Source organism: Lotus japonicus, chromosome 4 (assembly GCF_012489685.1).
Source record: "Lotus japonicus ecotype B-129 chromosome 4, LjGifu_v1.2".
NCBI classification, from domain to species: Eukaryota; Viridiplantae; Streptophyta; class Magnoliopsida; order Fabales; family Fabaceae; genus Lotus; species Lotus japonicus.
In genome coordinates, this window is record NC_080044.1 from 15,808,073 (window position 1) to 15,820,149 (window position 12,077).

Consider the following 12,077-nt stretch of genomic DNA (forward strand, 5'->3'; position numbering starts at 1 on the left):
TGCACAATTAAGATATCATCTTTGTAAGTTTTGCAAAAGAGAGTTGTATCTACTTTACCCCTTACAAACTCATTTTCCATAAGGAATGAGCTTAATCTCTCATACCATGCTCTGGGAGCTTGCTTCAGACCATAGAGAGATTTCTTCAACTTGAAGTCATAGTCAGGGTTTTTCTCATCTTCAAAACCAGGGGGTTGGTGCACATACACTTCTTCAGAGATGTATCCATTCAGGAAGGTACTCTTGACATCCATTTGATGAAGAACTATGTTGTGATTCACAGAGAATGAGATCAACAGTCTGATAGCTTCTAATCTTGCTACTTGAGCAAACGTTTCAGTATAATTTATCCCTTCTTGCTGACTGTAGCCTTGAGCAACTAGCCTTGCTTTGTTTTTGACTACTTCTCATTTCTCATTGAGTTTGTTTCTGTAGACCCATTTGGTTCCAATAATATGAGCACATTTGGGTTTCTGGACAAGATTCCAGACATCATTTTTGGAGAATTGATTCAACTCTTCTTCCATGGCCAGAATCCAGTCTTTGTCTTGAAGAGTCTCATCAACTAACTTTGGTTCAATTAATGACACCAATACCTTCAGGCTTAGTAGAGTCTCTTCAGAGGGTCTTAATGCTGATCTGGTTCTGATTGGTTCATCTTTGTTTCCCAGAATCAGTTCTTTAGGGTGAGAGGCAATTATTCTGCTCTTCTTCTGAAGTTGCGGATCAGAGGGACCAGATTCTTCTGGAGAGTCTGCCTCTGGCTCAGCTTGCTCTGAAGCTTTGCCTTTATCAGAAACAGTTATGCTCATATATGCAAACTTATCAGCTAGCTTTGACTTGTCAGAGTCAAGCTTATCATCAAATGTAACATGAATAGATTCCTCAATAGTTTTAGCTTCAGTATTATAAAATCTAAAACCTTTAGAGCGATCAGAGTAACCAAGTAATAGACATTTAGAAGATTTAGAATCAAATTTATGCAATCTATCCTTAGTATTCAAAACATAGCAAACACAACCAAAAGGATGAAAAAAAGAAATGTTGAGCTTTATATTCTTCCACAATTCATAAGGAGTCTTATTCAGAATTGGTCTGATAGAGATCCTGTTCTGAATGTAACATGCTGGGTTTACTGCCTCTGCCCAGAAGTGCTTTGCCATGTTAGTTTCTTGGAGCATGGTTCTAGCTATATCTTGGAGAGTTCTATTTTTCCTCTCAATAACACCATTTTGTTAAGGAGTTCTATAACAAGAGAAATCATGTGATATCCTGTAGGTATCAAACAGACTCTCAAACTTGTCATTTTCAAACTCTCCACCATGATCACTTCTGACACGCACAATCCTGCAACCTTTCTCGTTTTGCACTTGGGCAATGAAGGTAGAGAACACAGAATGAGACTCATCCTTTGCGGCTTAAGAATTTTACCCATGTCCAGCGGCTGAAGTCGTCAACAATGATCATCCCATATATCTTGCCACCTATAGACTCAGTTTTCACTAGTCCAAATAGGTCGATATGCAGAAGTTCCTACAGCCTTGAGGTGGAAACAACATTCTTTGCCTTGAAAGGGACTTTTGTAAATTTGTCTTTCTGACATGCTTCACAAAGAGCATCTGAAGAGAACTTCAGAGTGGGTAAGCCCCTGACAAGGTCAAGCTTACTCAGCTGAGAAATCTTTCTCATATTGCCATGCCCTAACCGTCTATGTCATACCCATTGCTCTTCATTAACAGAAAGAAGGCACTTTACTTTCTGAGATTCCAACTCAGATAATCTGATCTTATAGGTGTTGTTCCGCCTCTTGCTGTTAAACAGAGTAGAGCCATCGATCTGACTTACAGCCCTGCAAGACTTTTGATTGAAAATAACATCATAACCCTTGTCAGCTAATTGACTTATTGACAATAAGTTATGTGTTAAACCATCTACCAACAGAACATTATCAATGCATGGACTATTATCAATACCAATAGTACCAGAACCAACAATTTTACCCTTCTCATTGCCTCCAAAACCAACTTCGCCTCCAGGCTTAAGTTTCAGGTCTTGGAACATACGTCTTTCTCCCGTCATGTGTCGCGAGCATCCACTGTCCAGATACCATGATTGGTGTTTCAGTGGAGCGATCAAGGATATCTGCAACATAGATGATCTTTACCTTAGGTACCCATTTTCTAGGTCCTTTCTTGTTAGTTATCTCAGAGGTTCTGACAACCTTAGGTTTCTCAACATGATACTTTAAAGGAATCTGAGCATGATATTTAGACATAGAGAAAGTTCCCTTTTTTAGAGGGGGTTAGCAATTTTAACAGGCAATGGTTCAGGCAATATAGTACAAGAGGGTACAAAATGTTCATATAAATATTTTGCCTTAGGCATAGGAGGCTCATTTCTACTGGGTTTAGAATAGCCAATGCCATAAATTCCATTTCTGCTTACGTCATAGATCATTGAAGCCATTAAGCTTCTATCTACGCTCTTAGCTAGGAATCTTTGAAAAGACTTTTCATATTTAGATTCATTCTTAACATCAGAGGCATCACAAGCAATAACTTCTTCTAATTTAGCAATTTGATTTTTGAGCACAGAGTTAGAGTTAACTAAAGCATGATTACTCACATTTAATTCAGAAATCGTTTTCTCATGTTCAACAGAAGTTTCAGAGGCAGCAGAGAAATTCTTTTTCAACTTTTTATGCTTTGTCAAAAGAGTTATATTTATCCATAATATCAGACAAGGCAGCTTTAAGTTCAGAAGTTGAGAAAGATGCAAATACCTCATTTTCATCATCAGAGTCTGGCTCTTCCTCTGATGCAGATTCAGCATTAGGTGCATCCTTAGACTCTGCATCTTTGTCCTTGACAATTGCCATGAGTCCTTCAACGATCTCACCATCAGAGTCTACTTCTTCTGACTCTGAGTCATCAAAAATCACCATGAGGCATTTCTTTACTTTGAAATGCTTCTTTGGCTTTTTGTCATTTTTCAACTTTGGACAATCACTCTTGTAGTGTCCTGATTCTTTGCATTCAAAGAAAGTGACTTCTTTTGATGAGGACTTCTTCTGACCAGATGAAGATTCATGCTTTCCTTTGTCCTTTGATGAGCCTTTGTACTTGCTCTGCCTGTGCTTCCAGATGCGGTTGAGCTTTCTGGAGATCAGGGTTAGCTCATCTTCATCAAAATCACCAGAAGTTTCTTCAGACTCTTCAGCTGCTTGGAGAGCGTTTGCTTTTTCAGATTTTGATTTCAAGGCTATGGACTTCTTCCTGTGAGTCTGATGCTCTTCACGATCTAACTCATGACTCTTCAGCATGCTTATGAGTTCTTTCAAACTCAACTAGTCAAGATCTCTTGAAAACTTCAAGGAAGTTATCAAGGGTACCCAGTTTTCAGGAAGACCTCTAAGAATCCTCTTGACATGATCAGCAGTGGTATAGCTTTTGTTGAGAGGCCTTATTCCAGCAATAATCAACTGGAATCTGGAAAACATATCTTCAATGGATTCGCCAGGTTCCATCTGGAAAGCTTCGTACTTCCTGATCAAAGACAACGCTTTTGTCTCTTTCACTTCTTTGTTTCCTTCATGAGTCATCTTTAGGGAATCAAAGATGGACTTAGCATACTCACGATCTGCTATCTTTTGATATTCTTCAAAAGAGATAGCATTGAGAAGAATGGTTCTAGCTTTGTGATGTTCTGAGAATTTCTTCTTCTACTCAGTCGTCATATTTTCTCTTGAAAGCTTTTTGCCATCGGCATCAACTGGACGCGTATAGCCATCCACAATAATATCCCAAAGATCAGCATCGAAGCCAAGAAAGAAGCTTTCGATTCTATCTTTCCAGTACTCGAACTTGTGTCCATTAAAGATAGGAGGCTTTGCACTATAAACATCCTTTTGCGCATCACTGGTGGTAGCCATCACAATTTTTCACACCGGCCTGGATCACTGAACATTGTTAGGTGTGGTAATCAGAACTTGCGCTCTGATACCAATTGAAGGTATGAAAAACGATAGAAAGGGGGGGGGGTTTGAATAGCGTTTTCAACTAAAAACTTTTCCCTCTTGAGATTTAGACAAATCTCTCGAACAAACAACACAAGGTGCAAAGATAAGAGATGAAGAGAAGCACACAAGTATTTTATCCTGGTTCACTTGATAATCGCTCAAGCTAGTCCAGTCCACCCGTTAAGGTGATTTCTTCCTTCTTAGAATGAAGGCAATCCACTATTCAATGTTTGTTACAACTGCACTAGCAACCTGCTCAGTGACTAACAATACAATGAACTAGCAAACACTAAGATTCACTCTCTTAGTCTTCTCAAAGAGCTGACCAACCTTGGTCCCTTAAGGAAATCAAACTAACTGTTTGAGGGGTTTGGGTTTACAATGAGTGCTTCTGAGAAAGCTAAGGTAAACACAGTAAGAACGATTGAAGAAAGATTGCTAAGAGAATATTGAATGGTTGCTTAAGCTTGTACATAGTTTCTGTTCTAGGAATGAACATTGAAGGGAGGGATAGTACCTAGAGAGTGGAAGAATGTGCTAGAGAGAGAAAGAGAATGAGAGAGAGTGCTGAATTTCATGTGTTATTTGATAAAATGAGCTAAAGTCCCTTACAATTGGTAACTACCTCCTATTTATAGAGCTTGGGCACTACCTATTGGGGCAATTGGGCCTCTGAAGTTGAGGCCCAACTTAAGGCCAGGCTCTCGCCCTTGGGCGGGCTGAACCCTGGGCGTCGCCCCTCTAGGGGATCGCCAAGTCCACTAGTCCACAAGACACCGAGCTCGAAGTATGAGAGCTAAGTGTGTCTTTTAAATGCTTTTACATGCATCCTATGGTGTGCTGGAATCTAAGCCGCCAACATGGCTTGAGGGAAAAAAGAAGAAAACTACGTCGCCGACATGGCGTAAGCGAAAGGAAACAAGCTTCTTTAGTCGCCCAGTCCACTGGTCTTGGCGAGCAACCCAAACCGGCAAGTCCACAAGTCCACAGGCGGCGAGAACGATCGCTTTGTACTGACGATTAGCTGGAGTAGGCGAGCGTCTTTCGCCGGCGAGCTAGGTGGCAGGCGTTAATCATGTACTGATCATCCAAGTGTTGGCTGGCGATGCCCTTGGCAGGCGGCTATACTTCATTGGCGACATCGCTTGTTAGGCGATGACGTTTAGTCTTCATGGTGGCGAGGCGTTTCGCGCTTTCCCTTATTTCAAAAAACTTTCAAATCTCTAACTACTCCATGTGATACGTCAGTTACGTCAGTTTCCCCCTTTCTCCGCAACCATCACCTCACTCCTCATAACTGTCCAATCATGCGCAGTAACTCCTCATCACACGCGTCCCACTTCCCAAAAGCCATAATGACTTCCAACCTTCCACACGCGTCCAACACGCGTCACCCTTCCACCTTCCTCCCTTTGCCTATAAAAACCCTTCTTCCCTACAATCATCCATTTCTGAGACCTCTCTTTACTTCTCTTATCGCTTACCAAGCTCCCTCTTCCAACTTTCGCTCTGGTGCCGTCGCCTTTCACCCTTTCCGCTACCCACTCTTCACATCCTTACCCGGTGAGTCCTCGTTCCCCTATCTCTGCATCTTATCTCTACTTGTCTTTTCCTTTTCCTCATTTAATTGTCAAAGATGGCCTCAAACCCTAACTCCCCTAATCACACCTCTTCTTCTTTTGAGAGTAAGCCTGACTCTACCGCAGCCGGCGGCCTCCGTTTAGAGGTCACGGAGATCCCCCATTACCGATTGAGAACTTTCGAGACCCTGCCCCTTCCCGTCCAGAGAGCACCCTCCCACGAAGCTATAGACCAACCCTCCGTTTTCCAGGATAGGGAGCTTATCGTGGAATTCGTGAGTAACCTTGGCAGTTTGTCTGACGATGATGAAATAAACGACAAACTCAGGATTTGGCCCTGCAGCGCTGAAGACCGCCCCTGGCTTCATAGGATCGATGGCGATGTGAAGAGATCCCATTTTTTCTTTGCATATGAGTATATGTTTGGCGAGCTTGGAGTCAGGCTTCCCTTTTCGCCCTTCGTTCAAGCCGTTCTCCGTGATATCAACGCGGCTCCTTGTCAACTCCACCCTGTTCTGGGAATGAACATTGAAGACAGGGATAGTGCCTAGAGAGTGGAGAATTATGCTAGAGAGAGAATGAGAATCAGAGGGAGAATGCTGAATTTCATGTGCTATTTCATAAAATGAGCCAAAAGTCCCCTACAATTGGTAACTACCTCCTATTTATAGAGTTTGGGTACTACCTATTGGGCCAATTGGGCCTCCGAAGCTGAGGCCCAACTTAAGACAGGCCCTCGCCTCGGGGCGGGCTACACACTGGGCGTTGCCCCTCTAGGGGCTCGCCCAGTCCACTAGTCCACAAGACACCGAGCTCGAAGTATGAGAGCTAAGTGTGTCTTTTAAATGCCTTTACATGTATCCTATAGTACACTGGGATCTAAGCTGCCAACATGGCTTGAGAAAAAAGAAGTAAACTACGTCGCCAACATGGCGTAAGCTAAAGGAAACAAGCATTTTTTGTCTTGGCGAACAACCCAAACCGGCAAGTCCACAAGTCCACAAGTCCACAAGTCCACAAGCGGCGAGAACGACCGCTCCGTACTGGCGATTGGTTGGAGTAGGTGGGCGATCGTTCGCCGGCGAGAAAGGTGGCAAGCATTGATCAGGTACTGATCTCCCAAGCGTCGGCTGGCAATGTCCCTGGCGAGTGACTAAACTTTAATGCTGGTATTACTTGTCAGGCGATGGCGTTTGGTTTCTATGGTGGCGAGGACTTTCGCGCTTCCTCTTATTTCAAAAACCTTTCAAATTCCTAACTGCCCCATGTGACGCGTCAGTTACATCAGTTTTCCTCTTTCTCCGGAACCGTCACTTCACTTTTCATAACTGTCCCATCGTGCGCAGTAAACCCCATCACACGCGTTCCACTTCCCCAAAAAACCATCATGACTTCCAATCTCCCACACGTGTCCAACACGCGTCACCTTTCCAACTTCTTCCCCCAGCCTATAAAAACCCTTCTTCCCTACAATCATCCCTTTCCGAGACCGCTTTTTACCTCCCTTATTGCCTACCAAGCTCCTTCTTCCAACTTCCGCTCCGGTGCCGTTGCCTACCACCCTTTCCGCTACCCACTCTTTACATCCTTCTCCGGTGAGTCCTCCTTCTCTTATCTCTGCATCATATCTCTACTCATTTTTTCCTTTTTCCCATTTCACTGTCTAAAAATGGCTTCGAACCCTAACTCCCCTAATCACCCCTCTTCCTCTTCTGGGAGCGACCCTGACTCCACCGCAGCCGGCGGCCTCTGTTTAGAGGTCCCGGAGATCCCTCAATACCGATTAAAAACTTTCACAACCCTGCCCCTTCCAGTCCAAATAGCGCCCTCACACGAGGCCATTGACCAACCTTCCGTTTTCCAGGATAGGGAGACTATCGTGGAATTCGTGAGTAGCCTCGGCGGTTTGTCCGATGATGACGAAATAAACGCCAAACTCCGGATTTGGCCCTGCAGTACTGAAGACCGCCCCTGGCTTCACAGGGCCGACGGCGATGTAAAGGGATCTCACTTCTTTTTTACCTATGAGTATATGCTCGGCGAGCTTGGAGTCAGACTTCCTTTTTCGCCCTTCATTCAGACCGTTCTCCGCGATATCAACGCGGCTCCTTGCCAACTTCACCCCAATGCCTGGGCCTTCATCCGGTGCTTTGAGATCTTGTGCGCCGCTGTTGGCACCGCCCCATCTCCCACCAGCTTCTTTTACCTCTATGATGTTGACCCCAAGTCCATAAAAAATAAAGGGTGGATTTCTTTAAAGGCCCGGGCTGGCCGTAAATGCTTGAATCCTCATAAGAGCAACGCCAAGTCCTCTTTTGCCCGAAGATACTTCTGCGTGGCGGTTCACCCCGCCTATCCAGAGGCCTTCACCCTTAGGGACGGGACTGCCCTTTTTCCCCTTTACTGGACGGAGAAGCCTGATGGGATTACCGATCCTTCGGAAGAATCTTTGTCTGCCAACGACAAAGCTTTTTTGAATCTCCTCGCCCCACTTCCTGTTCTTGACTGCTCAACAGTCCTTGAGGGTGCTCGCCTCTCAAGGACACCCAAATATCTAGGTCACTTATAGTTTACTTTTATCATCTCTATTTTCTTTCCTATCTCTTATGTCGCTACTGACCCCCCTTTTTCCTTATTCATTGTTGCATAAGATATGAATTTCACCAACGCCGAGCTCTTGAAAGCTCGTGAGAGGAAAATGGCTCGCTTTTCTCCAAAGTTCAACAACGAGGGCGATGGGAAGAAACGGGGCGGTGCTGAGAACCAAGCCGAGGGCGCCCAAGCCCCCAAAAGGAGGAAATTGTCAAAGTCTCCTCTGCCGCCGGCTCCTCCAACCCCGGCGCTCAGCCCACTACTGCCGCCGGCTCCTCCAACCCCAGCGCTCAGCCCACTACTGCCGCTGCGTCTAAAGGCAAAAAGGTTGCTAAAGCCTCCACCGCCACGGCCACCGAGTCCACCACCATTCCAGCTCCCAATTCCCCTACCGCGGGCGCGGCCGCCGCAGCCGCCGCCAAGTCCACTACTGTAGGCGCCACAGCCGCCTCCGCCGGTGCCACAACAACCTCTGGTGATCAGTCACCAGCCGCTGACACAACCACCAACATTTCTCAACCCTCCACTGTTGAGAAACTTGTCGCCGTCAATGCCACAAAAGCTGCCGCTTCCTCCGATGCTCCTGCTGGGGAGAAAGAAAAAGAAAATGAAACCCCCAGGTCTCCCCCTCGCCAAGACGCACCTCCTAGCCCGCCCCCGACAGATGATGGGCGCTCCGCGTCTTCCCCGCCTCGCCGCGAAGAGAGACCTCCTGATGCCGCCGCTACCCTTGAAGCGACCCAGATCGAGCAAGCTCCTGGCAAGGAGGGTGGTTCCTCCAGCTATTACAACATGCTTCCCAATGCCATTGAACCTTCAGAGTTCTTGCTTACCGGCCTCAACCGTGACGTCATAGAGAAAGAAGTTTTGAGCCGGGGTATTAATGAAACCAAGGAGGAAACCCTTGCTTGCCTTCTACGCGCTGGGTGTATTTTTGCCCATGCGTTTGACAATTTCAACGCCGCCGTCACTGAAGCTGAGAGGTTGAGGGCTGAGAACGCCAAGCACCAGGAAGACACCGCCGGCTGGAAGAAGCGCTTTGACAAACTGTTGGAACAAGCGGGAAAAGAAAAAGTCCAGGCCGACAAGCTGATTGGTACGGCGGGAATCAAAATCGGCGAGCTGGAAAACGATCTGGAGCTAATGAGGGAAGAAGCGGATGGTCTTGATGCAAGCCTCCAGGCTTGCAAAAAGGAAAAAGGCCAAGTTGAGAAGGACTTGGCTGCCAAAAGCGAGGCACTGGCCGCTAAGGAGTCACAGCTCGACGCATTACGCGTTGAACTGGAGTCGGTGAGAAAGGCGCTGGCGGAGCAAGAGAAAAAGTCCGCTGAGTCCTTGGCTTCGGCGAAGTCTGACGTGGAGGCGGTGGTGCGAGCCACGTCCGAAGAGATCAAGAAGGTGAACGAAGCTCATGGGGAAGCCCTCGCCACTAAAGATGCCGAGATTGCTTCCCATCTTGCGAAGATCAAAGGGCTAGAGGACGAGCTGGCGATGGAGAAAGCCAAAGCCGCTGAGGCGAGGGAACAAGCTGCTGACATTGCCTATGACAATCGCGAGCGCGGCTTCTACCTCGCCAAAGACCAGGCCCAACATTTGTTCTCGAACCTTGATTTTAGCGCTATGGGAGTAATGAAAGAGATCACCGCTGAAGGACTGGTTGGTCCTGATGATCCCCCTCTGATTGACCAACACCTCTAGACGGCAACTGAAGAAGAAGAAGAAACAGGAGAAGAAGAAAGGAATAATGAATAGTGTGATTTTTAACTTTACTTAGCTTTTACCGCCCTCTGTAATGCACTTTTCCGTCATTCCTATATATAAGCACCCTTTCGCCATAGTTTTTATATCGCCTTTGAATACTTTGTAAATTTTGTTGGATTGCTTTCGCCGTACATTTTTCGTTCTTATTGTTTAAAAAATTTAAGAACGAATTTCGTAGTTTAACACCCCAACACGCCGGAGTAATAAAATACTCAACATCCTGAGTGACCAAGCACTCGCCTTCCACCTTATTCATTCGCCGACCTTATATCTTGCGCTATTTTTTACGCGTCATGTGATTGAATTACGCCTAACGACTTTGTGCATTAATTTTAACTAGGGCTTGTTGCTTGGTATTTCGCCGCCAAGACTTTAGACGTTTTCCCCAAAGGAATAAACGGCCTCCATTCTTGAGGGCTTCGCCCGGGGCTTTGCCCGCTCGGGGCTTACAATGCTTGGGTCCCAATGGCCATTTGGGGGTCCCAAGTCTTTTGCCTAGTTTATGGTGCTCGTCGTATTCTGGCGAGACTTACCCAGCACGTCGTTTACGGGAGCGGCGATCACATCAGACTTTCCGGGGGGAGATTCCCAGGCGTCAAAGGCCCTTTGTGGAATCGCCGCCACCTTCAGGGTTCCAGCAAGCCCCTTTGGGGATCAAGCTTGTCCCACCTAGTGATCGCCGTAATTCTTTATATCGATCGGCAATTCCGATCGTCAGGGAATCCCTGGAGTTTTTGGACACGAATTTCATGAATTTTCGTTTTATTGATGGAGCGTCTCGCTAAAAAACTCTTTTCGGAGAAAAAAAGTACGCTTTTGTTACAATGAAGAGTTTCGAGGTACATTGAAAACATCTATCTTTGGCGAATACACTGTGCTCACGATCAACTGTAATAATAACGCAGACTCAAACCGTTGAACGACCTGGGTAGTCGCCTTCCATCAAGCTCCTCCAAGTGATAGGCCCCTGTACCAAGAACTTTGATAATGCGGTAAGGCCCTTCCCAGTTCGGAGTCAGCTTGTTTCCCGGGGCTCCTGACCGCCACTTTAGGACCAGATCGCCAACCTGCATATCTCGAACGCGAACCCTACTATTGTACTTGGCGGCCACGCGCTGCTTCATCGCCGTTTCTCGAATGTGCGCCTCGTCACGTGTTTCAGACAGGAGATCCAACTCCACCGCCATATTGGCTTGATTCTCCCCTTCAAAATCTGGCTGGGTTCGCCATGTGAAATTGTCAATCTCCACCGGCAACATGGCATCTACCCCATAGGTCATTCTAAAGGGGGTTTCTCTTGTAGTAGATTGCACAGTGGTGTTGTACGACCATAGTACCGCTGGGAGTTCATCCAGCCATGCTCCCTTAGCTTCCTCAAGCCGTCGCCTTAGTCCACGCAGAATTACCCTGTTTGCAGATTCTACTTGCCCGTTCGTTTGCGGATGCTCCACAGAGGTGAATCTCATCTGTATACCCATTTCCTTGCAAAATTCCCTTGTTTGGTTGCTTGAAAACTGGGTCCCGTTGTCGGATACGATCGCCCTTGGGATCCCGAACCTACACACGATACGCCTCCAGTAAAAGTTGACTATCTTTGCAGAGGTTATTTTGGCCAGGGGCTCGGCTTCAATCCATTTAGTGAAGTAGTCCACCGCTACCAATATAAACTTCATTTGCGACCTGGCCGTCGGAAAAGGTCCTACCAAGTCCACACCCCACATGGCGAAAGGCCATGGGGCGCTCATCGTTACCAGCTCTTTTGGCGGTGCCTTAGACAAATCAGCAAACACTTGACATTTTTTGCACCGCTTCACAAAGTCCATACAATCTTTCCTGAGGGTGGGCCAGTAGAATCCCGCCCTTAACACCTTGCAAGCCAAAGATCTCCCCCCAATGTGGCTTGCACACACCCCTTCATGCACCTCAGACATTATCGCTTCGTATTTTTCCGGCGGTACGCATTTTAGCAGTGGCGTCGAAAAACCACGGCGATACAAGTGTCCATCAATGAGAGTATAGTGGCTCGCCTCTCGCCGTTGTTCCTTCGTGCATTGCTCCACTTCCGCCGGGTCCCCCGCCAAGATGGATAATATGGGTCCCATCCACGTCGCCCCTCTGTTCACACA